Raw genomic sequence first — 22,682 nt, 5'->3', positions numbered from 1 at the left:
GAAACAAGACAATGTTGCCAAATCTCACCACTGCTATTCAACATAGTACTAGAAGTCCTAGCCAGAGCAATTAGGCAAGAAGAATAAATAAAAGGCATCCAAATTGGAAAAAAAAAGAAAAAAGAAAAAGTATAACTGTCTCTGTTTGCAGATGGTTGATATATATATATATATATCCCTAAAAATCCACCATAAAACTATTAGAACTAATAGGGAAATTCAAGTAATTTGCAGAATAGAAAATCAATGTAAAAAATCAGTTGCATTTCATCTGGTTGCTGTGGCTCAGTGGTTGAGCATCGACCCATGCACCAAGAGGTCTCTGGTTCGATTCCCGGTCAGGACACATGCCCAGGTTGTGAGCCCGATGCCCAGTGGAAGGCATGCAAGAGATGGCCAGTTGATGTTTTCTCTCATTGATGTTTCTATCTCTCTCTCCCTCTCACTTCCAATCTCTCTAAAATAAATAAAGAAAAAAATTTTTAATCAGTTGCATTTCTATTCATTAACAACAAAATATCTGAAAAAAATATATAGAAAAATACCCCATTTACAGTAGAATCAACAACAACAACAAAAATACTTAGTATACATTTAACCAAGATGGAAAAGACATGTACACTATATACAAGACTTTAATGAAAGAAATTATAGACACAAATAAATATAATGACATCCTGTGTTCATGTATCAGAAGAATTAATGTTGTTAAAATGTCTATGCTACTCAAAGCCATCCATACATCTAATCCAATCATTACCAGAATTTTAATGGTGTTTTCCATAGAAATAGAAAAAACAAGGTTAATTTAAAGGAACAACAAAAGAGTCCAAATAGCCAAAGCAATCTTGAGAATGAAGAACAAAACCTAAGGTATCATGATTCCTAATTTCAAATGTTATTACAAGTTATAGTAATCAAAACTGTATCCTACTGACATAAAAATAGAAATATAGATCAACAGGACAGAATTAACAGCCCAGAAATAAACCCACGCATATATGTTCAACTTTTATTTGACAGGAGAACCAAGTCTCAATGAGAATAGGATACAAATTTTGTATTTATTTTGAATAAATAATGTTGGGAAAACTGGATTACCATGTGAAGGTGAATGAAATAGAACTACTGTCTTATATCACTCACAAAAAATAGCTCAAATGATTAATAACCTAAATGTTATAGCAGAAACTGTAAAACTACTATAAGAATACATTTTAAAAATGCTCCTTGACATAGGTCTTAAAAGATTTTTGGAACATCCACCAAAAGCACAAGCAATGAAAGCAAAAATAAGTAAGTGGGACTATATCACACTAAATATTTTTTGTATAGCAAAAGAAACATCAACACAATAAAAATTTACCTACAGAATGGGATAAAATATTTGCAAACCATCTATCTAATAATGTGTTAATAGACAAAATACATAAGGAATTCATAGAACTCAATTGCAAATACAAAAATTTCTGATTACAAAGTAGGCAAAGACATTAGATATTTTCCCAAAGAAGACATACAAATGACCAGTAGGTACATGAATAGCTCAACATTACTAATCGTCAGGAAATACAAATCAATATCACAATGAACTATCACCTCACACCTGTTAGGATGATTGTTATCAAAAGACAATAGATGACGTGTGTTGGTTAGAATATGAAGAAAAAGGAACCCTTTTGAACTGTTGGTGGGTACGTGAATTGGTACAGCCACTTTGGAAAAAAGTATGGACATTCTTTGAAAAAGTAAAAATAGAACTACCCTGTGATCCAGTAGACACACTTCTGGGTTTATATCTGAAGGAAATAAAAACACTCTCTTGATGAGATATCTGTGCCCCATGTTCATTGCAGCATTATTCATAATAGGTAAGACGTGAAAACAACTAACTGTTCACTGACAGATGAATGCATGAAGGAAATGTGATTTACAAAGACACACATACAGAGGAATATTTTTTAGTTATAAAAAAGGAAATCCTGCCCGGCTGGTGTGGCTCAGTGGTTGAGCACCGACCCATGCACCAAGCGGTCTATCACACCTAGTTCATATCAAACTGCAGTTATCAATGATGATAGCTCCCTTTCTGGAGCAGATCCTCTATCTAAATTATTTTAGACAGTTTGGGGGAAGGTTAAAAGTTTTGTCTGCACCTGGCTAATGCGGTTCAGTGGTTGAGCATCGACCCATGCACCAAGAGTTCACCGGTTCGATTCCTGGTCAGGGCACATGCCCAGTTTGTGGGTCCGATCCCCAGTGGGTGACATGCAGGAAGCAGCCAATCGATGTTTCTCTCTCTCCCTCTTCTTTCCTCTCTCTCTAAAATCAATAAAGAAAAAACAAATTTTTTTTAAAGGAAACCCTGACTATTCTGGTCTGGACTTTGAAGGCATTATGGTAAGTAACTTAAGTTGAACAGAGAAACACAAATAATATATGTTCCTACTTATACGTGGAATCTAAAAAACAACAACAAATTCATAGAAACAGATTAGAATGGGTAATTGCCAGAGGTTGAGAGGTGGAGGAAATAGGGAGATATCGGTCCAAGGGAACTAATTTCTGGCTATAAGATAAATAAGTTCCAGGAATGCAATGTACTGCATGGTGACTAAAATGAACAATACTCTATTATATTCTTGAAAATTATTAAGGAAGTCTTTTGCCTTTAGTTTTATTAAAAGATAATTGACATACATCACTGTATAAATTGAAGGCATACAGCATGGTGGTTTGATTTACATATTGAATGATTGCCTCAATAGTTTCCGCTAACATCGATATTTAAGAGAGTAAATCTTAAATATGATCACCACAGAAAATGGTAATCATGTGAGGCAATGGAGGTGTTTACTAACCTTATCGTGGCAATCATTTTGCAATATATACATGTATCAAATCATCACATCGTATACATTAAACTTATATGTGTTGTATGTCAGTGGTATCTCAATAAAGCCGATGGGAAAAAAAGCGTTTGACTTGTCTTATCATTTCTTTCTTCTTTTTAATTCTTACCTTTTTACTGGAGTGTAACATCACTTAAAAGTCACATATATTGAAATTCACAAGGCATGTTTCCAAATTTATACACTCATAACTATACCCAGATCAAACTAGAGAATTTTAGTAACATTCAGATATCTCTCAATTGCTCTTCTAGCCAATACCTGCCCAAAAGTAATCGCTATCTTAATTTTTATCAACTTCTAGGTTTTCTTATATTTTCAATTGATATATATGGAATCATGTAATATGTAGTCTTTTATGTCTGGCTTCTTTCACTCAGCATTGAATAAATGAAATTCATCCAAGTTGTTGCTAATAGTGATAGATTCTTCATTTCCAATGCTCCATAAGATTTCATTAAATGAATGTATTAATTTATTTACCTAGTTACTACTTCTACTGTTTATGGACATTTGGATTGTTTACAGTTTGCAGCCATTATGAGTATTGCCACTATGAACATTTCTGTACATATCTTTAGTTTTTGTACATATCTTTAGATGAATATATGAACACTTCTTTTGAGTGTATACCTATGAGGGAAATTAAGGGTCATATGGTAGGCATATATTAAACTTTAGTAAATACAACCAAACAATTTTCCAAAGTAGTTGTACCAGGATGCAATCTAAACAGAAATTCATGTGAATGTCAGATAATCCACATGCTTGCTTATCCTTGGCAATGTCTATCATCTTTGTTTTAGCACTTTATAAAGTATATAGTGGTATCTCCTTGTCATTTCAATTTGAATGTTTGATGTTTAATACAATTGAGCACCTTTTATTATTTGTATTGGCCTTGTGTATACATTGGTTTTTGAGGTGCCTGTTCAATTTTTGCCCATTATTTTGGTTTCTTTATATTTTTCTTAATAATTTGTAGAAATTATTTATATGTTCTGTATGAAGTGCTTCCGTCAAATACAGTTATTTCATATATCTTTTTCTACTCACTGGCTTGTTTTGCCAAACTTTCTACAGAGTTTTTCAATTAGGCAATTATTTTCCTTCATAGTTTTTATTTTCTGTGTTTTCTCTAACCCAGATTAATGAAAACACTTCATTTTGTGTTCTTACAGTATTATTGTTTTGAATTTCACAATGAAATCTACAATTTACTTGTAAGTGATTTTTGCACGTGGTACAAGGTATAGGTCAATATTCAATGTTTTCCTTATGAATATGATATTCAACTGACCTAACACTATTTATTGAAAGTGATTTTCTTTCTCCCTTTGCACTGGAGGAGACCTTTACCAGATATCAGGTGACCACTGCATGTAGAATTTTAACTTAGAAGTTGCTTTTTTTTTTTAGCTCATTAAAAATGCCATCCTATTGCATTTTGGCTTCCATAGTTATTGTTAAAAATTCACCTCTCAGTTTTACTGTCTCTTCTTTAAAGGTTATGCATCTTTCTTTTTACTGTGGTTGCTGTTAAGATTTCTTCATCTGGTTTTCAACAGTTTATAAACATGTGCCTGATTTAATTGTCTTTGTAATTAATCTGCTCTGGGCCATTTGATCTTCTTTAATTTATGGCTTTAATACCATTCATCATTTCTGTAAAATTCTAAGCCAGTATTTCCTTTAATATTATTTTGTTTTATTCTCTCTTATCTCCTTCTTAAATGCCAGTTACGACTAATAGACTGTTTTTGCCGTGTCTATATAGTTCTTATTTTCATGTTTGCATGTTAAGTTCCTTTTTCCTTTCTGTGCTTCAGTATTAACATTCCCCCCCTTTCCAGTTTACCAATCATTTCTTCTGCCATATGGAATTAGCTCATGAGACACATCTTTTGAATTTTTAATTTTCGGTTATTATATTTTTCCTCATAATTTTCATGCTTCTCTTTTATAGAGATCCTAGGTCTTTGGTGAAATTCTGTATTTTTTTTTCTATTTTTATGGGTATATTAATGATAGATATTTTAATATTCATAATTACTCCAATTTATCAATCAAATATGTACTTTTTTTTTTGCTCTTTTTTCTCCGGGATGTCAGTAATTGGGCCTTTTTTCAGCATACTTGGGAATGTTTTATTAATGCTGGTATAAAAAGTGCAGAGGCTTTGGTTAATTTTATTTTTATCTAAGGAAATTTAATTTTGTTATACTAAGGAAATAAATAGAATACTAGAAGATCACCCTGATAGTCCTGAACTGAAATACCCTTCTCAGCATTATAGGACCTTAACAACAAGGTCAAGGTGAGAAACTTTTGTTCAGGATTTTATGGTACTAGCTACTGCTTTAAGCGTGGTTTATGGAAATTCTGTCCTCTGTACTGGCAGCCTAGGAGTTGGCAAACACCTTTAGGAAAACATTGCAAGCAGAATTTCAAATTTATTTCTCTGGATGGTACTTCTTCACCTCAAATGTTGGTATCCTTGGCAGTCCCGGAACCGTAAACTCTGCACCCCAGCCAAGTAAGCCTGCAAGCCCCTAGCAATTGCTGTCTGCTCCATCGTGATTCCTCATGATGAGAATTGGCAAATTCCCTGAGGGGAAAACATGGAGGCTAACTCAACATCATCCCGGTAGCTACCAGACTGATCTAATCAAAACAAAGGACAGTTGGTGTTGGTGGGGAGGGAAGAGATAAAGCACAGAACTTGTATGCATGTGTGCATAATTGATGGACATGGACAGTAAAACTGGGGACGGGGCGAGGGGCGGGGCGGAGGGTGTCAATGGGGAAAAAGGAGAAACATCTGTAACAAATTAAATAAATAATGAAAAAACAAACTTCAAAAAATAAATAAATGAAACAAAGGATAGTTTATACCACTTGACTTGCTTAAAACCTTCAAATCACCTTTCAGTACAATCAGAAAAAAGCTGAGTTTTAAAGGCTCTGCCTCATCTGTCCACAACGTATCTCTGACTGTTCTTCTACTCATTTACCACACTTGAACCACATTGAACTTTTTTCAATTATGTGAATCTTTTCTCTTGAAGGCTGCATAGTTTTTGTTTCTTCTTCGTGGAATACATTTCTCCTAGATTGTCTTATGACTTTGTCCTCATTATTATGGTTTCAAATACCACTTCCTCAGAGAGTCCTTTCCTGAACTAACCTAACAGCATTTCTTTGTGCCATCCCTATCATATTATGTATTTTATCTTTTTAAAAATTTATTTTTATTAATTTATTTTTGTTACAGATGTTTCTCCTCTTTCCCCCTTTGACTCCCTCTTCCCCATCCCCCACCCCCTCCCGGTCCCCAGCATATAGACGTATCTCTACCAGTACTTAATACACTAATTTGTCTGTGTGTTTAGTGCCTGTCTCCCAGGCTAGAATGTATGTTCCTAGAGAGCAGCAACTCTATTTCTTTGCCTTATCCCATAAAATAAAAATTGGCTCTCAACAAATACCTGTTAACTGACATGATGACACTTCAATATAGTGGTAAATGGGTGGTTTATTCAACAAAAGGATTGACTGTCAAAAAGAAAACAAAGTGGGGAGAAGAGATAAACCACAGAACTTACATGCATGTGTGCATGACTAATGAACATGGACAACAAAGCTGGGGATGGGGTGCGGAGGAAGGGAAGGAGGTTGTCAATGGGGGAAACATGAGAAACACCTGTAACAAAAACAAATTGATAAATAAAAAAAATAAAAATAAAGATAGAAAACAAAGTTAGAAATTTAAGTGAAAGAATATGTAAAATTAAATTATAAATGGATAAAATCATGAATGAAAACATCACCACAATATAAAAGAATATTTATACAATTTCAGGATGGGCTGAAAGAATACTTTCTTATGTGGAGAGAAAGTATATACTTCATAAAGGAGAAAATGAACAGATTTAAATGCATTCGACATTATTAAAATAAATGTCCAAGGAGATAATAAAGTAGGTCAAAGGGGAAAGGTAGATTGGGAGAAAACATGTGTAGCCCATATGAGTAAACAAAGGCTTAATGCCCTTAGAACAAAAAGAGGTGTTATTATTGATAAAAAGTAGACAACCAGTAGACAAATTGATTAAATGTAAGAACAGATAATTCACAGAATGGCAAATTCAGATTCACAACAAATATCTGGAAAGATTACCATCCTCACTTTATAGGCAATAAAATAACAATAAAAAATAACAAGATACGATTTCATATTCTCAGATGGGCAGAAATTAAAAATGTTGACAACCTCTGATGTTGAAAAATGTTTGGAAAACAGGTACCCCCATGCATTGTAGTCATAAATAAGTAATGTGTTTTTTTAAGGAAAATATTTGGAAAGCACCTGTTAACTTAAAGTAACACTCCTTCTGGTCCCCAAATCTTAAATTTAAGAATATACTATATTAAAATCAAATAATCAATATATAGAACAATGTTTCTTGTATAATTACTTCTGACATAAAAACTGGAAACAGCCCTGGCCGGTTTGGCTCAGCGGTTAGAGCGTCGGCCTGCGGTCCGGAGAGACCCGGGTTCGGTTCCCGCTAAGGGCACGTACCTTGGTTGCAGTTTGTCCCCGGCCCTGGTTGGGTCGTATGGGTGGCAGCCACTCGATGTGTCGCTTTCACGTCGATGTTTCTCTCTCTCTCTCTCCCTCTCACTCTATCTGAACAAAATATCGAAAAATGTCCTCGGGTGAGGATAAAAAAAAACAAAAACAAAAACAAAAAACAAAAAACAAAACAAAACAATAAAAACTGGAAACAACCTGCTCTGGCCAGTTTTCTCAATGTTTAGAGCATTGGCTCACGGACCAATGAGTCACTGGTTTCATATTGAGCAATGGCACATACCTTGGTTGTAGTTCATCTCTGGCGCTGGTCGGGTTGTGCGGGAGGCAACCAGTCGATGTGGCTCTATGGCATCGATGTTTCTCTCGGTCTCTCTCTCTCTTTCTCCCTCCCACTCTATCTGATGATAAATAGAAAAGTATCCTCCAGTGAAGAATAAAAAAACAAAACAAAACTGGAAACAACCTGAATATCTCAGTAAGGAAAAGGCTGAAAATATTATAGTACACTTAAACAATAAAATATTTTTCAGTTATATGTAAATTACATGTTAAACCTAAATGCATTGACCAACAGAAGGTACCTGTAATATAGTTTTAATTTAAAAAATGTAAAATAATGGGTATATTTTGTTTTATTTTGTACAAAATAAAAGCAAATATGTATGTTCATGTATGTTTTTGAATGTGGAAAATGTTTGGAAAAAAATCTGTTAGTGAGATTAGATACAGAAAGGGAAAGTATTACCTTTGTTGAAGTAAAAACAATGTCCAAACCTGTAGAGAATTTTTATGAGTTTATTTGAGCCAAACTGAGGACATATGCTCAAAGAAGAACAGTTTTGCAGCTGCTTTTCTGCAGCTGAAATTCAGGCGGTAACAAGGAAGAAGAGAGAAAGCAAGGTGGGGATTGGATTAAAGGGATAGTTGTTGGCAAGATTCTGTGCTCTTCTGAGGGTGGTTAAGGTTTATTTCAAAGGTGTCTTAACCTAGATGCACAGAAACAATGGCCAGGGTTTGCTTAAGGTAAAGATAAACCTTTTACTAAACAAGTTATATGCCTGGAGCATGACTACCCACTGTGACCTGCCCGGTTAGAAATTTATGATCAGCTCATCCTGTGAGTTTACTTTCAATAGAACCCCTTTGCTCATCCACACCTTCTTACTTTATATATTTTTTTGTTTGACTTGTTATGATGAGCCTTTATTGCTTCCATAATTTAAAAAAATAACAAATACAATCTTTGAACTTAAAATTTTTTTTTCTTCATTGATTTTTAGAGAGACAGATAGAAACATCGACGAGAGAGAACATCGACTGGCCGCCTCCTGCATGCCCCCCACTGGGGATCGGGCCCACAACCTGGGCATGTGCCCTGACCAGGAATCGAACTGGCGACCTCTTGGTGCATGGGTCGACGCTCAGCCACTGAGCCACACCAGCCGGGCTTAGAACTTTTAATATTTTATATTCCTGAAAAGTAAGGTCCTTTTCTGATCCACTATTTTGGAAGAAATCAATTTTCTCAATAATCTTCTCCAAAGTGGCCACTACATTTAGACTGTTGTGCTAGTTTAGGGGGCCAAGGGTATGAGTGCAGAGGTAATAGGTATGAAGGCAATTTTTGCATACCTAGAATCAAATTATAATGATTGAGATAAATATACACATTCCTTTTAGGCAAAAACAACACTATGTTCTAAACTTCTGTTGAGCTTCTTGTATTAATATTTTTGTTTTGTTTTATTTTGTTATACTACTTCTCTGTTGTTGTTGGAGTTTTCTAGTAATATGTCCGTATTATCAGAAACAAGTTGAAAAATACTAGCAATAGTAATTGATCTAAGTATTTATTATTAGAATGTCCACTTTCAATATATCTTTGAGAGAAAAGAAAGCTTCAATATTTTCTACTATTCTTATTATCTAAGAAGCTGCCCTCCTCATTGAAAAATCATGAGGGACATATATTTAAATTTAAACACAGGAAAATTATTTTGTCTGGTAATATTCTTGTAGGGAATAGGGAGGTTTGATAGATAGAAATTCAAGTAGCAGTTGTTTTTTTTTTTTCTCATGCAATTACTTTCTTATTAAATAAGTGTAGGGTAGCTAAAAGTTGCCCCTCTGTATTCAAAGTCTCTTCAGGAATAGACTGACACCTTGTTTTAACTTTTGAACATAGTTGAGTTGTCTCTTTTGTTTAGTATGTAGAGCATGTATTTATGACTTGTGTTTTTAGTAATATCATGAAAAATAATAAATAATAAGAGTATCAGATAATACAAATTAGAGAGTTCTAGAAGTGCTGTCTAAAATATATATTTTCACTGTCATTAAATATTGTCTGAAATTTTTACATAGATCAGTTCTTAGGCTAAGATTCCAAATAGTCTTGGAGAAAGGCTCATTTGCTAACTAGAAACAAAGATATATTTTGTAATGAGAGCATTCACTTACCCATTAACTTTAATGAGCATATTCACCTACCAAGTTTCCATGAAATACAACAGAAGATAATACATTTTGTCTATGAGAGTTTTTGTTTGGTTTTCTTTTTTTTTGCTTAATCTTTCACCTTTATCACCCAGTCCCCCAACCCCCCTCCCCTCTAACAGCTGTCACAGTATGGTGATTACCAGAGGGAAGGGGGGTGGGAAGAGGTAGAAGGAGGGTAAAGGAGCATACATGGTGAAGAAAGGAGACTTGACTTGGCATGGTGAACACACTACAATATACACATGGTATATTATACAACTGTACACCTGAAACCTATATAATTTTTTAAACCAATGTCACGCCAATAAATTCAATAAAAATTTAAAAAAATGTTGATGGATAAAACGAAGTGAGTAAAGATCATGGTGGCTCTGGGAAGAAGGAATAGTTTCTAAGAAAGTAATAGATATCTATGCAGCTGTAAGAAAGAAAGATCTCTTATCCTTTGAGATGACACGGAGGGACCTGGAAAGTGTCATCCTAAGCGAAACAAGCCAAACAGAGAAAGACAAGTATCACATGATCTCACTTATTTGTGGAATATAATGAACATAACAGTCTGAGGAACGGGGTAGTCCCAGAGATGTGGAAGTAGGGTACAGACTGACAATCCTCAGAAGAGGGGGTGGTGGGGGAGAGATAAACCACAGAACTTATATGCATGTGTGCATGAACAATGGACATGGACAACAAAGCTGGGGACAGGGCGGGGAGGGAGGGAGAGGGGGGAATCACTGGGGGGAAAAAGAGAAACATCTGTAACAAAAATAAATAAATTAATTAAATCATAAAAAAAAGAAAGTAATAGATATCTAAGGATTGGATTTAAGCATATCAATAAGTGCTCTTAAAAGAAATGTAACTCCTTCACATATTTTTACATTAGACTTACATAGGAATGTTAGGACTAGTCTATGCTACTGAAGTACCTGGGAGCAAAATTGCCGGTAGAACTCTTTTTTCCTACTTTTGGGTAGACGGTGAGCCTCTAAGAATGAACACATGAATAAACAGACATCACATTTTCTCAAAAGAAAAAAAAAAGCAGTTTATAGGGAAAAATTTAAAGGGACCAAAGGAATTTCATGCATAATTTCAATTTCCTAAATATAATGTTTTAGTTGAAGCAACAACAACAACAAAAACGTAGTCAGTCTAAGAAAGCTATGTGCCTGACCTCGACAATGGCCCAGAAAAGCAGTCCTTGCTTGATCCATTTGCAGTTAAAGGACATGCTAAATGCTTTCTCAGAATCATGTTCAAGTGTCAGACACACTCTACAATAAGGTGAATTCTTTATAAGCTTCTTGCATTTCAAATGAGGGAGAAATGCAAACTGACATTTTATTTTAAATTTAAAAAATTTTTAATTATATATATAATCCAGTATGTGTAAATATTATTTGAACAAATCACACAGTATTTGTCTCCCTGTCTGATTTACTTTGGTTAACATAATACCTCCTAGGTCCATCCATATTGTCACAAATGACAATGCTTGAAATAAAATGCTGTTGAGATATTTTGCACTAAAAACAAACTTTTTATTAAAGTATAATTGGCACACAAGATTATATTAGTTTCTGGTGTACAGCATAGTAAATCAACATTTATATTATACCTTACAATGTGATTACCATAGTTTAGTAACCAACTATCATCGTGTCAAGTTATTAAATTTTGTACACTATATTCCCTGTGTTGTACACTACATCACTGTGGATTATTTATTTTCTAACAGGAGGTTTGTACCTCTTATTTCCCTTCATCTTTTTCACTTCTCCCTTTTTTCATTCCCTCCCCTCTGACAAGCATCAAGTTGTTCTCTGCATCTATGAGTCTCTTTCTGCTCTGTTTTGTTTCTTTAGACAACACATAAGTAAAATCACACAGTATTTGTCTCCCTGTCTGACTTACTTTGGTTAACATAATACCTTCTAGGTCCATCCATATTGTCACAAATGACAATGCTTCATTCTTTTTATTGCTAAATTTTATATATATAACACTTTCTTATCTATTTATCTATTGATGGATATCTATGTTCCTTGCATATCTTGACTGTTTAAAGTAATGCTGCAATGAACATAGGGGTGAATATATCTTTTTAAATCAATGTTCTTGTTTTATTTGGATAAATATCCCAAAGTGGAAATGCTGGGTTTTGTGGTAGTTCTATTTTTCATTTAAAAAAAATGTTTTTATTGATTTTTTTAGAGAGAGAGGAAGGGAGAGAGAGAGAGAAACATCGATGAGAGAAAAACATCATTGGCTGCCTCCTGCACGCCCCCTACTGGGGACCTAGCCCGGAACCTGGGCATGTGCCCTGACCAGAAATCAAACCAGGACTTCTTAGTCCATGGAATGACACTGAATCCACTGAGCCACACCAGCCAGGACTATTTTTCATTTTTTGAGGAATCTCCATACTGTTTTCCACAATGGCTGCAATAATATATAATCACACCAACAGTCACAAGGTTTCCCTTTTCTTCAGATCCTCGCCACATCATGTCATCTGTTGACTTTTTGATAATAACCATTCTGACAGGTGTGGTGTGGTATCTCCTTGTGGTTTTGATCTGCAATTCCCTGATGCTTTGTGATGTTGAGGTTCTTTTCATGTTTGTTGACCATCTGTATGTCTTCTTTGGAGAAATGTCTGTTCAGGTCCTCTATCCATTTTTAAATTGGATTGTTTGTCTTCCTTTTGTTGATTTGTATCAGATCTATATATTTTGGAAATCAACCCCTTATCAGATGTATCATTGGCAAATATTCTCCCAAACATACTTGGGCTCTACATTTTTTTTTTTGTAATGTCTTTGCTGGATTTGATATCAGCATAATGCTGGCCTTGTAGATTGAGTTTGAAAAGTGTTCCTTCCTCATCATTTTTTGGGAATAGTTTGAGAATGATAAGTAACAATTCTTTAAATGTCTGGTAGAATTCACCTGTCAAGCCATCTGGACCTGGACTTTTGTTTGTTGGCAAGTTTTTGATTACTGATTTAGTTTCTTTGCTACTATTGTTCTGTTCAGATTTTCTGTTTTTTGCCCCCCCCACCCCCATTTCATTCTCAGAAGGTTGTATGTTTCTAGAAATGTATCCACTTCTTCTATGTTGTTCAGCTGGTTGGCTTGTAATTGTAATATTCCTCAATGAACCTTTGTATTTCTGTGGTGTCAGTTGCAACTTCTCTTTTATTTCTGATTTTATTTACTTGGGCCCTCTCTCTCTCTTTTTTTTTGATGAGTGTTGTTGAAGTTCCGTCTTTTTTTTTTTTTTTTAACTTTTCAGAGAACCAGCTGTTATTTCATTGATCTTTTGTATTGTTTTAATCTCTATTGTGTTTATTTGCACTTTGATTTTTTTATTTTCTGGCTTCTGATTACCTTTTTATTTTTCTAGTTTCTTTAGGTGAAACTTAAATTGTTAATTTCGTATTTTTGTTCCCGAGGAAGGTCTGTATCCCTAGGATATTCCCTCTTAGAATTGGTTTTGTTGCACTCCACTGATTTTGGAAAAGTGTGTTTCCATTCTCAAGTTAGTTCTTAATTTTGTGTGTGACTTCCTCTTTGATCGATTGGTTGTTTAGTAGCATGTTGTTTAGTCTCCACATTTGTGTTTATTCCAGTTTTGTTTTTTCGCCCCCTCCGTGTAGTTGATTTCTAGTTTAACACAGTTGTGGTCAGAAATAAAGCTTGATATAATTTCAATCTTCCTGAATTTATTGATATTTGTTTTGTGGCCTAATATGTGATCTGTTTTTGAGAAGTTTCCATGTACACTTGAAAATATGTGTACTCTTTTCAGGTTTTGGATGAAATATTTTGTAAATATTTATTAAGTCCAACTTGCCTAATGTGATGATGAAAGCCATTGTTTTTTCACTGATTTTTCTATGTGTGTGATCTATCCGTTGATTCAAGTCCTGTACTATTATGTATACTGTAAATTTCTCCCTTTATGTCTGTTAATATTTTCATTGCATTTTTATGTGCTCTTGTGTTGTAAATGTTATATCCTCTTCTTGGATTGATCTTTCTATCATCATGTAATGCCCTTCTTTGTCTTTTTTTATAGACTTTGTAAAAGTCTCCCTCATCTGGTGTGAGTATTACTATACTGGCTCTCTTTTCATTTATATTTGCATGTAATATCTTTTCTACCCTTTCACTTTCAATCTGTGTTTGTCTTTAGATCTGAAGTGAGTGTCTTGTAGACAGCCTTTAGATAGGTCTTGTTTTCTTATCCATTCAATCACCACATATCTTTTAATTGGAGAATTTAGTCCATTTCCACCTGTGACCCCTCGGTGTGTGGGCTGGTGCTCTAAGCACTATTCACGCTGGCCAGGGCTTATCTGGAAAACTCTTTATCTCTCCTTTAATTCTAAAGGGTAACCTTTCTGAGTAGACTATTCTAAGTTGTAGGTTTCTTTGTTTCAGCACTTTAAGTATATTCTGGTACTACTTTCTTGCTGATAAAGTTTCTGCTGAGAAATCAGCTGATAACTTTATAGCTTTATGGGGTTTCCCTTTTATGTGACTAGATGTTTTGCTGTCTATCATCAAGATTGTCTCTTTATTTTTAACTTTTTTAAATTTAAATTACAATATGTTTTGGTGTGGGTCTCTTTGGGGTTCATCTTGCTTGGAACTCTCTGTGCATTCTGGACCTGAATGTCTGCCTTCTTTTCCAGGTTAAGAAAGTTTTCAGCCAAGGTTTCTTCAAATAAACTTTTGTCCCTATTTCTCTTCTCCTCTGGGACCCATATAATGCAAATATTAATGCAGCTGATGTTGCCCCAGAAGTCCCTTAAACTATCCTCATTTTAAAAATATTCTTTTTTTCTTTTTGCTCTTCTGATTGAGTTATTTCTGTCTTCCAGCTTGCTAATCCATTCGATATCATGTTATCTGCTTTTGATTCTTTTCGATGTATTTTTCATTTGTGTTTTTAACTTCTGATTGGTTCTTTATTACATTTTCTAACTCTTTGTTGAAGTTCTCACTGAGTTCCTCTATTCTACTCTCAAGTTTGGTGAGCATCTTTTTTTTTTTTAAAAAAAAAAATCCTCACCCGAGGACATTTTTCCATTTTTTGTTCAGATAGAGTGGGAGGGAGAGAGAGAGAGAGAGAGAGAGAGAAACATCGACGTGAAAGGGACACATCGAGTGGCTGCCACCCGCACGACCAACAAGGGCTGGGGACAAACTGCAACCGAGGTACGTGCCCTTAGCGGGAACCGAACCCGGGTCTCTCTGGACCGCAGGCTGACGCTCTAACCGCTGAGCCAAACCGGCCAGGGCGGTGAGCATCTTTATAGCTATTACTTTTTATTCTTCATCAGGGAAATGATTTATCTCTGTTTCGTTAGTTTTTTTTTTTTCCTGTTTCTTTTTTTTTATCCTCACCCGAGGACATTTTTTCATTTTTTGTTCAGATAGAGCGGGAGGAAGAGAGAGAGAGAGAAACATCGATGTGAAAGGAACACATCAAGTGGCTGCCACCCGCACGACCCAATCAGGGCCGGGGACAAACTGCAACCGAGGTACGTGCCCTTAGCAGGAACCGAACCCGGGTCTCTCTGGACCACGGGCCGTCACTCTAACCGCTGAGCCAAACCGGCCAGCGCTTTCCTGTTTCTTTTGTTGTTCCTTCATTTGAAACATGTTCTTTTGTCTTCTCATTGTGTTTTACTCTCTGTGTTTGTCCCATTGTTCATCTTGCTGTCTCTGAGGCTGTTAATTAGGGCAGCTTAAAGACAAGTTGGATTCTAAGGACAGTGAGCTACAACACTAGCTCCAGGTGGGGTGGCCCAGGGCACAGAGCTGCACCCTGACTATTGGGGGCCAGAGTGCTCCTGGGGCAGTGCAACGAGGAATGTGTTAGGGTGGACCTTGCAGGTGGGCCGGGGGATTTGCTAGACCTCCTGCCCATCCTATGTAGGTGGAATGGGAATGTAAAAAATTGGTGCTCACTGGCACCTTTGATCTCAGAGAATTTCCACAGATCCTAGAGAGATGCTGCAATTCCCCAATCTTGTATATGAGGCCTCTCTCTCTCTCTCTCTCTCTCTCATTTGCTGTTCAATCAGCCCTCAGTCGTCTCTCAGGAGAAATTGCTCTATATGTAGACGTATATTTGGAATATTTAATGGGAAGGGGTGAGTTCAATATCACCTTATGTCTCCTTCTTGGTCCCACCTCTCCAAACTGAAATTTTACGTTTCTTTGTTCTATCACTATATTAGTCTGCTCAGGCTGCCATAATTAAATACCATAGATTTGGTAGCTTAATTACAAAACAACATATTTTCTTACAGTTATAGAGGCTGGGGAGTCTAAGGTCAAGGTGATGATCAATTCGTTTGCTTGTAAATGCCTTTTTCTTAATTTGCAGACAGCGGCACCCTCGTTGTAACCACAGGAGGCAGGGGGAGAGTTCTGGCATCTCTTCCTCTTCTTATAAGGTAACCAGCCCTATCTGAATCATGGACACACTCTTATCAGCTCATTTAACCTTTGTCGCCTCATCAAAGGCCCTGTCTCTAAATACAGTCACATTGAAAGTGAGGGCTTCCACATACAAATTTGTGAGGACACACATTCAGTTCATAACAGTCATCCAGTATCAATTCCCTTCCCCCCCATCTTTTTATTTTTATTTTTTATCCTCACCCAAGGACATTCTTTCCATTTTTTTATTCAGATACAGTGGGAGGGAGAGAGAGGAAGAGAGAGAGAGAGAGAAAAATCGATGTGAAAGGGACACACTGAGTAGCTGCCACGCACACAACCAACTGCCAGGGACAAACTGCAACCAAGGTACACGCCCTTAGCGGGAACCGAACCCGGGTCTCTCTGGACCGCAGGCGGATACTCTAACCGCTGAGCAAAACTGGCCAGGGCTCCCCCCCCATCTTAATACCTCTGACTCAAGAGCAAAACCCATCTAAATCTCCCAATCCATTAAACAAAGAACATACTCAGAGATCCAGGAGTTAATAAGTAGGAAATGTTGGAAATTATAGATATAAGATAACTTACCCTGGCAGGTCCAAGGGTAACGTTCTTCTTACTAAATTGCTGGGAATGACTGAGCATTAGTTTTCATTTGTTTCGAGTTCTTTTCAGGACAGAATGAAAAATACGTTATTTAGCAATAAACTTTGTAATAAACGTCCATTACAATGAACTAAGTTTATTGTACAGTATTCTTACCGATATAACCAAGTGAAGCATGATCAGCTAAGATAAGAATTGATTGAAATATCCCCCAAGCAATGAGATGTTAGTAACAGAACAGGCGCTTGCCTTTCTAGTAGCTTCTGCTCAGAATAGAGCATTGATGTGTTGGCAACAGCAGGTGTTGCTGGCACTAACAGCATTCTTCCAGGAAGAAAGATGACTTAAAGAAATCATTCTCCACCACATGAAGTGAGGCAATTTTTAAGAGCAGTGTACAGGAATTTAGTCATGTGATTCATATCAATATTAATGGACACGATGCAGTGCTTTATAAAAGTATCCTAGAGGGTTTACAAGGAGGCACTAGTTTGCTTTATATACATGGTTTGATTACAAATCATAGTTATTAGAGTTATTTGAAAGGAGAAACAGTATGTTGCAATTCTAATATATCATCTTTTTAAAAATATGCTTTCATTGATTTTAGAGAGAGAGGAAGGGAGAGGGAGAGATAAAGAAACATCAATGTGAGAAACATCATCAATCGGCTGCCTCCTGCACGCCCCCTACTGGGAATTGAGCCCACAGCCCAGATATGTACCCTGACCGGAAATAACCAGCGATCCTTCAGTGCATGGAACGATACTCAACCAACTGAGCCACACTGGCCAGAGCAAATATTTCATCTTTTGCTACATAAAATTATATACCAATTAGGAATAATGCATCTGTCAATGGTGTCTTGATTGGGAATTATGAAGTGGTATGGTCTCATACTTAAAAAAATGAAAGATACTGAGTTTTTAGATGCTATATTTTCTTATGTGAAGAAGTACAAATGAGGGCTTGTCATTTTTTGCTAAAATGTTGAGCTCAAAGCTTCTATGTGCAGCACTTGGATAAGAATTATTTAATCAAATTATCTTTTGGCTAAACCATGCCTAAGATTTCAAATAAGAAAAGGAATAAAAATTTTGCCTACTATATTGATAAATACAGGTGCATCTGAAAAATAAGTCATAACTATGATTAAATTCACAATTTATTCCAAAGATTGTATTTAAGCAGAAGTTTTAGCGATTGATTGGGTCATGTTGGAAAATAAAGCACCAGAAAGTTGTTCCGTTAAATATGGAATATTTGAGTGGATTGATAATTTGGACAAAATATGTTCCTTTTTATTCTTCCTCTATAATTACTACTCTGTATCATTTTTAATTTGTTTTAACATAAGTGTCATCAAAAAGAATAAATTTAGTCCTGCCGGTGTGGCTCAGTGGTTGAACGTCGTCCCATGGACTGAGAGGTCCTGGTTCAATTCCCGTCCGGGCAAAATGTCGGGTTGTGGGCTCGATCCCCAATAGGGGGCGTGCAGGAGGCAGCCCATCAATGTTTCTCTCTCACATTGATGTTTCTATATCTCTCTCCTTTCCTCTCTCTCTCTAAAAAAAAAAAAATCAATAAAAAGAAAATAAATAAATTCATGCACTAAAGAATTAAAGCGTTAACAAATATTTTTCAGAACTATGTGCCAGCCAAGAGCTACTTAGTTGTGATTCCTACAAAAATCATCATACATTCTCCCTTCTCTATACCGTTTTGCAGTGTAGTGAAGTATTCAGACATAAAAACATCATTGACAATATGTTGCCATATTGCTGGTAGATGTATTTACATAGAGCTGGGGGAGATCAAAGAAGGAGACAGAGAGGAAGGAGGTAGGAAATTTGAAGGGAATCTTCTAAGCTGAATAGTAGTTACGCTGGTCTACCAAAAGGGTTTGGGATGAGCAAGAGGGCATTTCAAAGAGGAACACGGGTAGAAAAGCAGAGCAGATAAGAGTATGCTGGTTCCCAGTGTGACTTAATCCTAATATTTACTAAACAGAAAAAAAAAAAGTTATTTTTGTTTAATTCTAAGCTGTATAATTCAGCAGTAGAATATTTTCTCAGGTTATGCTGAAACCTGGAAAACAATGACTTTTTGAAATTCATTTGTTCGTCCCTGCTGCTGTTACTAACTACAGTCTCATTTTATACTGATTTTCTATTTGTATTTCCTGTTCTGTTTTCTCTCCTATTCCTTAAGTATAACATTATCATTTAATTTTAATTATTTCCTTCTATGTTTCCCTTAAAAATCTTTGCCTGAGTCTTGCTAATTTTTCATATAAATAGCACAGATTCTCCCTTACAGGGATTATTCATTAAAAATGTAATCTTACCAGAATGTGTTTCATTATGTTTAGTGTCTTACTTTACTTATTTATGGTTATATTTTGGTTTAACTTCATTTATTCAGCTTAGGCTTGAAGCAGGAGCTAATCTTTATGCCAACTGTTTTATTTTCTATTGCTTGTTCTTCATTTAACTTGATTTCTTTATCTGCCACTTGTGTGAAATACAACGACACTTATGAATTAGTTTTATGTTTATGTGACTTTTTTACTACTTATTTAGTGTTGCTGAAAAACTTGTCCTGAGCAAACTTGAAAAGATTATTAATCCGCTATTGTGTTTCTATCTCAGTCTTTTTCTTAGTATAATAAAGCCTAGATATCACAGAAGTAATATCTCACCATGGCTTTAATTTGTATTTCCCTGATAACTAATGATGTTGGACATTGTTTTATGTCTGCTGGCCATCTCTATTTCCTCTTTGGAGAAGTGTCATTTCAGATCCTCTGTCCATTCTTTTAATTGGATTGTTTTGTCTTGGTGCTAAGTTGTACAAATTTCTTATATATTTTGGATAGTAACCCCTTATTGGATGTATCAGTTTCAAACATCTTCTCTCATTCAATAGGTTGACTTTTCATTTTGTTAATGATTCTATGTGTTTGTGTTTATGCCAATGCCATATTGTTTTGATTACTATCATTTTGTGATTTAGTTTCAAATCAGGAAGTGTGATACTTCCAACTTTGTTATTTCTCAAAATTACTTTGGCTATTTGGAATCTTCTGTAGTTTATAAATTTTAAGATTGCCTTTTCTATTTCTATTAAAAATAGAAATGCCATTGCCATTTTTATAAGAATTGAATTGAATTGAATTGAATTGAATCTGTGAATTGCTTTGGACATTATGGAAAATTTCACAATATTGATTCTTACAATCCAGAAGGATGGAATATTTTTTCATTTATTTGTGTCTTTGACAAATTCTTACAGCAATTTCTTATAGTTTCTGTATACCGATGTTTCACCTCCTTTATTCAATTTATTCCTAGATTTTTTTCTTTTTGATGCAATTGTAAATGGAATTGTGTTTTAATTTTCTTTTCTGATAATTAGTTGTTAGTGTACAGAAATGCAAGTGATTTTTATATATTGATTTTTTTTGATTCTGCAACTTTACTGAATTTTTAAAATGATTTCTTAGTTTTTTAGTGCATTATTTAGGGTTTCAATATATAATATTACGTCGTGTGCCAATAGAGACAGTTTTACTTCTTTTCCAATTTTAATTTTTTTTTTCTTTTGCCTAATTGGATTGGCTAGGACCTCTAGCACTATGTTCAATGAAAGCGATGAGAGTGGGTATCCTTGGATTGTTCCTGATTTAAAGAAAATACTTTCAGCTTTTCACCATTGAGTATGATGTTAATTGTGGGTTTCAGGGTTTTTAATTAAAGTTCAGGTATGTTGGCACTCATTGTTTAGCACATACTCCCAGAAGAAAAGTAGGTGTTCAACATGAAGCACATTACTTAAAAAAAAAAAAAATAGAACATTTTGGTTTATTTTTATGATCAAAATAATTTTTATCGAGGTAATATCGATTTATAAAATTATATGTTTCAGGTGTACAAGATTAAATTTGGCATCTGTGTACCTTCAGCATGTTCAAATTTTGTAGTCACATTGAACCATTCTAATTATTTAGAATAAATTTTATGTTAGTGTAGGATATTGTGTACAAGTCAAATTCTCAGACGCCAGCCAATGATCAATCTAGCAAGCAAATGTTTTTTAAGGAGAGCAGTCTCAGGTATATCATGTTCACTCCGCACATTGTTCAATAGAAGAAAGGCTAAAAAAACCAGGGAGCTAGCAAACATCTAAAAATGTTTGAAAAAACAGCAAAGTAAGCACACAAAGAAAAGAAAGACATTAGGAGATACAAGAAGAAACAAAATAAAAAGATCAACTTAGCTAAAGTGAGTTCTTTGAAATAATATCAATAAATCTATGCCTAAAAACGATGACAAAAAAAGTTTGTAAAGGTACAAAGAGCAAATACCTGATTAAAAGAGGGAATAGCACTGAAATATTTATATCATGAGAATGTTTCCCAGAAATTATCATGAACTATTGTCATATAATTAGAAATATGAAAGCAGAAAGATTTTGAATAAAAATAGCATAAGGCTCTTTCTATCGCCATCCCGGTTCTCCGCAAAATACCCGGTGAAGCCACAAAAACCGTCCCAGCTACAGAGCAGGAATTGCCACAGCCCCAGGCTGAGACAGGGTCTGGAACAGAACCTGACAGTGATGAATCAGTACCAGAGCTCAAAGAAGATTCCATGCAGGCAACCACGCAGCAAGCTCAGCTGGTAACAACAGCTGAAATCAATGAAGAACCTGTCAGTAAAGCAAAACAGAGCCCCCACAGAAGGCTGTGTCCAAGACCATGTCCCAGCTGGGTCTGCGACAGATAACAGGAGTTCCTAGGGTCACTATCTGGAAATCTAAGAATATCCTCTTTGTCATCACAAAATCAGATGTCTACAAAAGCTCAGATTCAAATACCTACATACATTTGGGGGAAGCCAAGATCAAGGATTTATTTCAGCAATCAGAGCTAGCAGCTGCTGAGAAATTCAAAGTTCAAGGTGGTGCTACCTCAAACATTCAAGAAAACACAGACTCCAGCTGTATAAGAGGGGAATGAAGAGGAAGAGGCTGATGAAACAGGTGTGGAAGTTAAGCACATAGAATGGGTCATGTCACAAGCAGATGTGTCAAGATCAAGGGCAGTCCGAGCCCTGAAGAACAATGGTAATGATCGTGTAAATGCAATTATAAAATAAACAGTGTAACTATCTGAAAACTGGGACTTTTTATTTTATTTTTTTGGTGTTTCAAAAGAGTTACTGCAGCTTGGTTTGAAATTTGTAATGTTTCTATCATTAATAAAGTTATGGCTTCTTGTGGGATGAAAAAAATAGCATAAGAAAAAACATAAAGTGTGATTAGTTCTAAAACTACTAAAAACATTAAACTGGTAATCAAAAACCTTTGGAAAAAGAAACACCAGACCAAGATGGATTTAATAGTTAAATCTACCAAACATTTAATGGATAAATAAAGGTAAATACAGAAATTATAAATAAAATCTTAGCAAAACAAAACAAAAAGGGGTAATATATTCAAGGCAATTTCAGTTTATTTCTGGAATAAAAAGGTGGTTTGACATTTGAAAACCACTATATATTTTACCACATTAGCAGAAAGACATAGAAAATAAT

General features: G+C 35.3%; 1 pseudogene; it reads left to right on the top strand.

Annotated features, from left to right (window-relative positions):
- Positions 1–20,722: 20,722 nt before the first annotated feature.
- LOC118636126 lies at positions 20,723–22,253 on the top strand (annotated as a pseudogene).
- The last annotated feature ends 429 nt before the right edge of the window (positions 22,254–22,682 follow it).

Source organism: Molossus molossus, unplaced genomic scaffold (assembly GCF_014108415.1).
Source record: "Molossus molossus isolate mMolMol1 unplaced genomic scaffold, mMolMol1.p scaffold_m16_p_2, whole genome shotgun sequence".
Lineage (NCBI taxonomy): Eukaryota > Metazoa > Chordata > Mammalia > Chiroptera > Molossidae > Molossus > Molossus molossus.
This window is presented reverse-complemented; position numbering and strand designations above follow the sequence as displayed.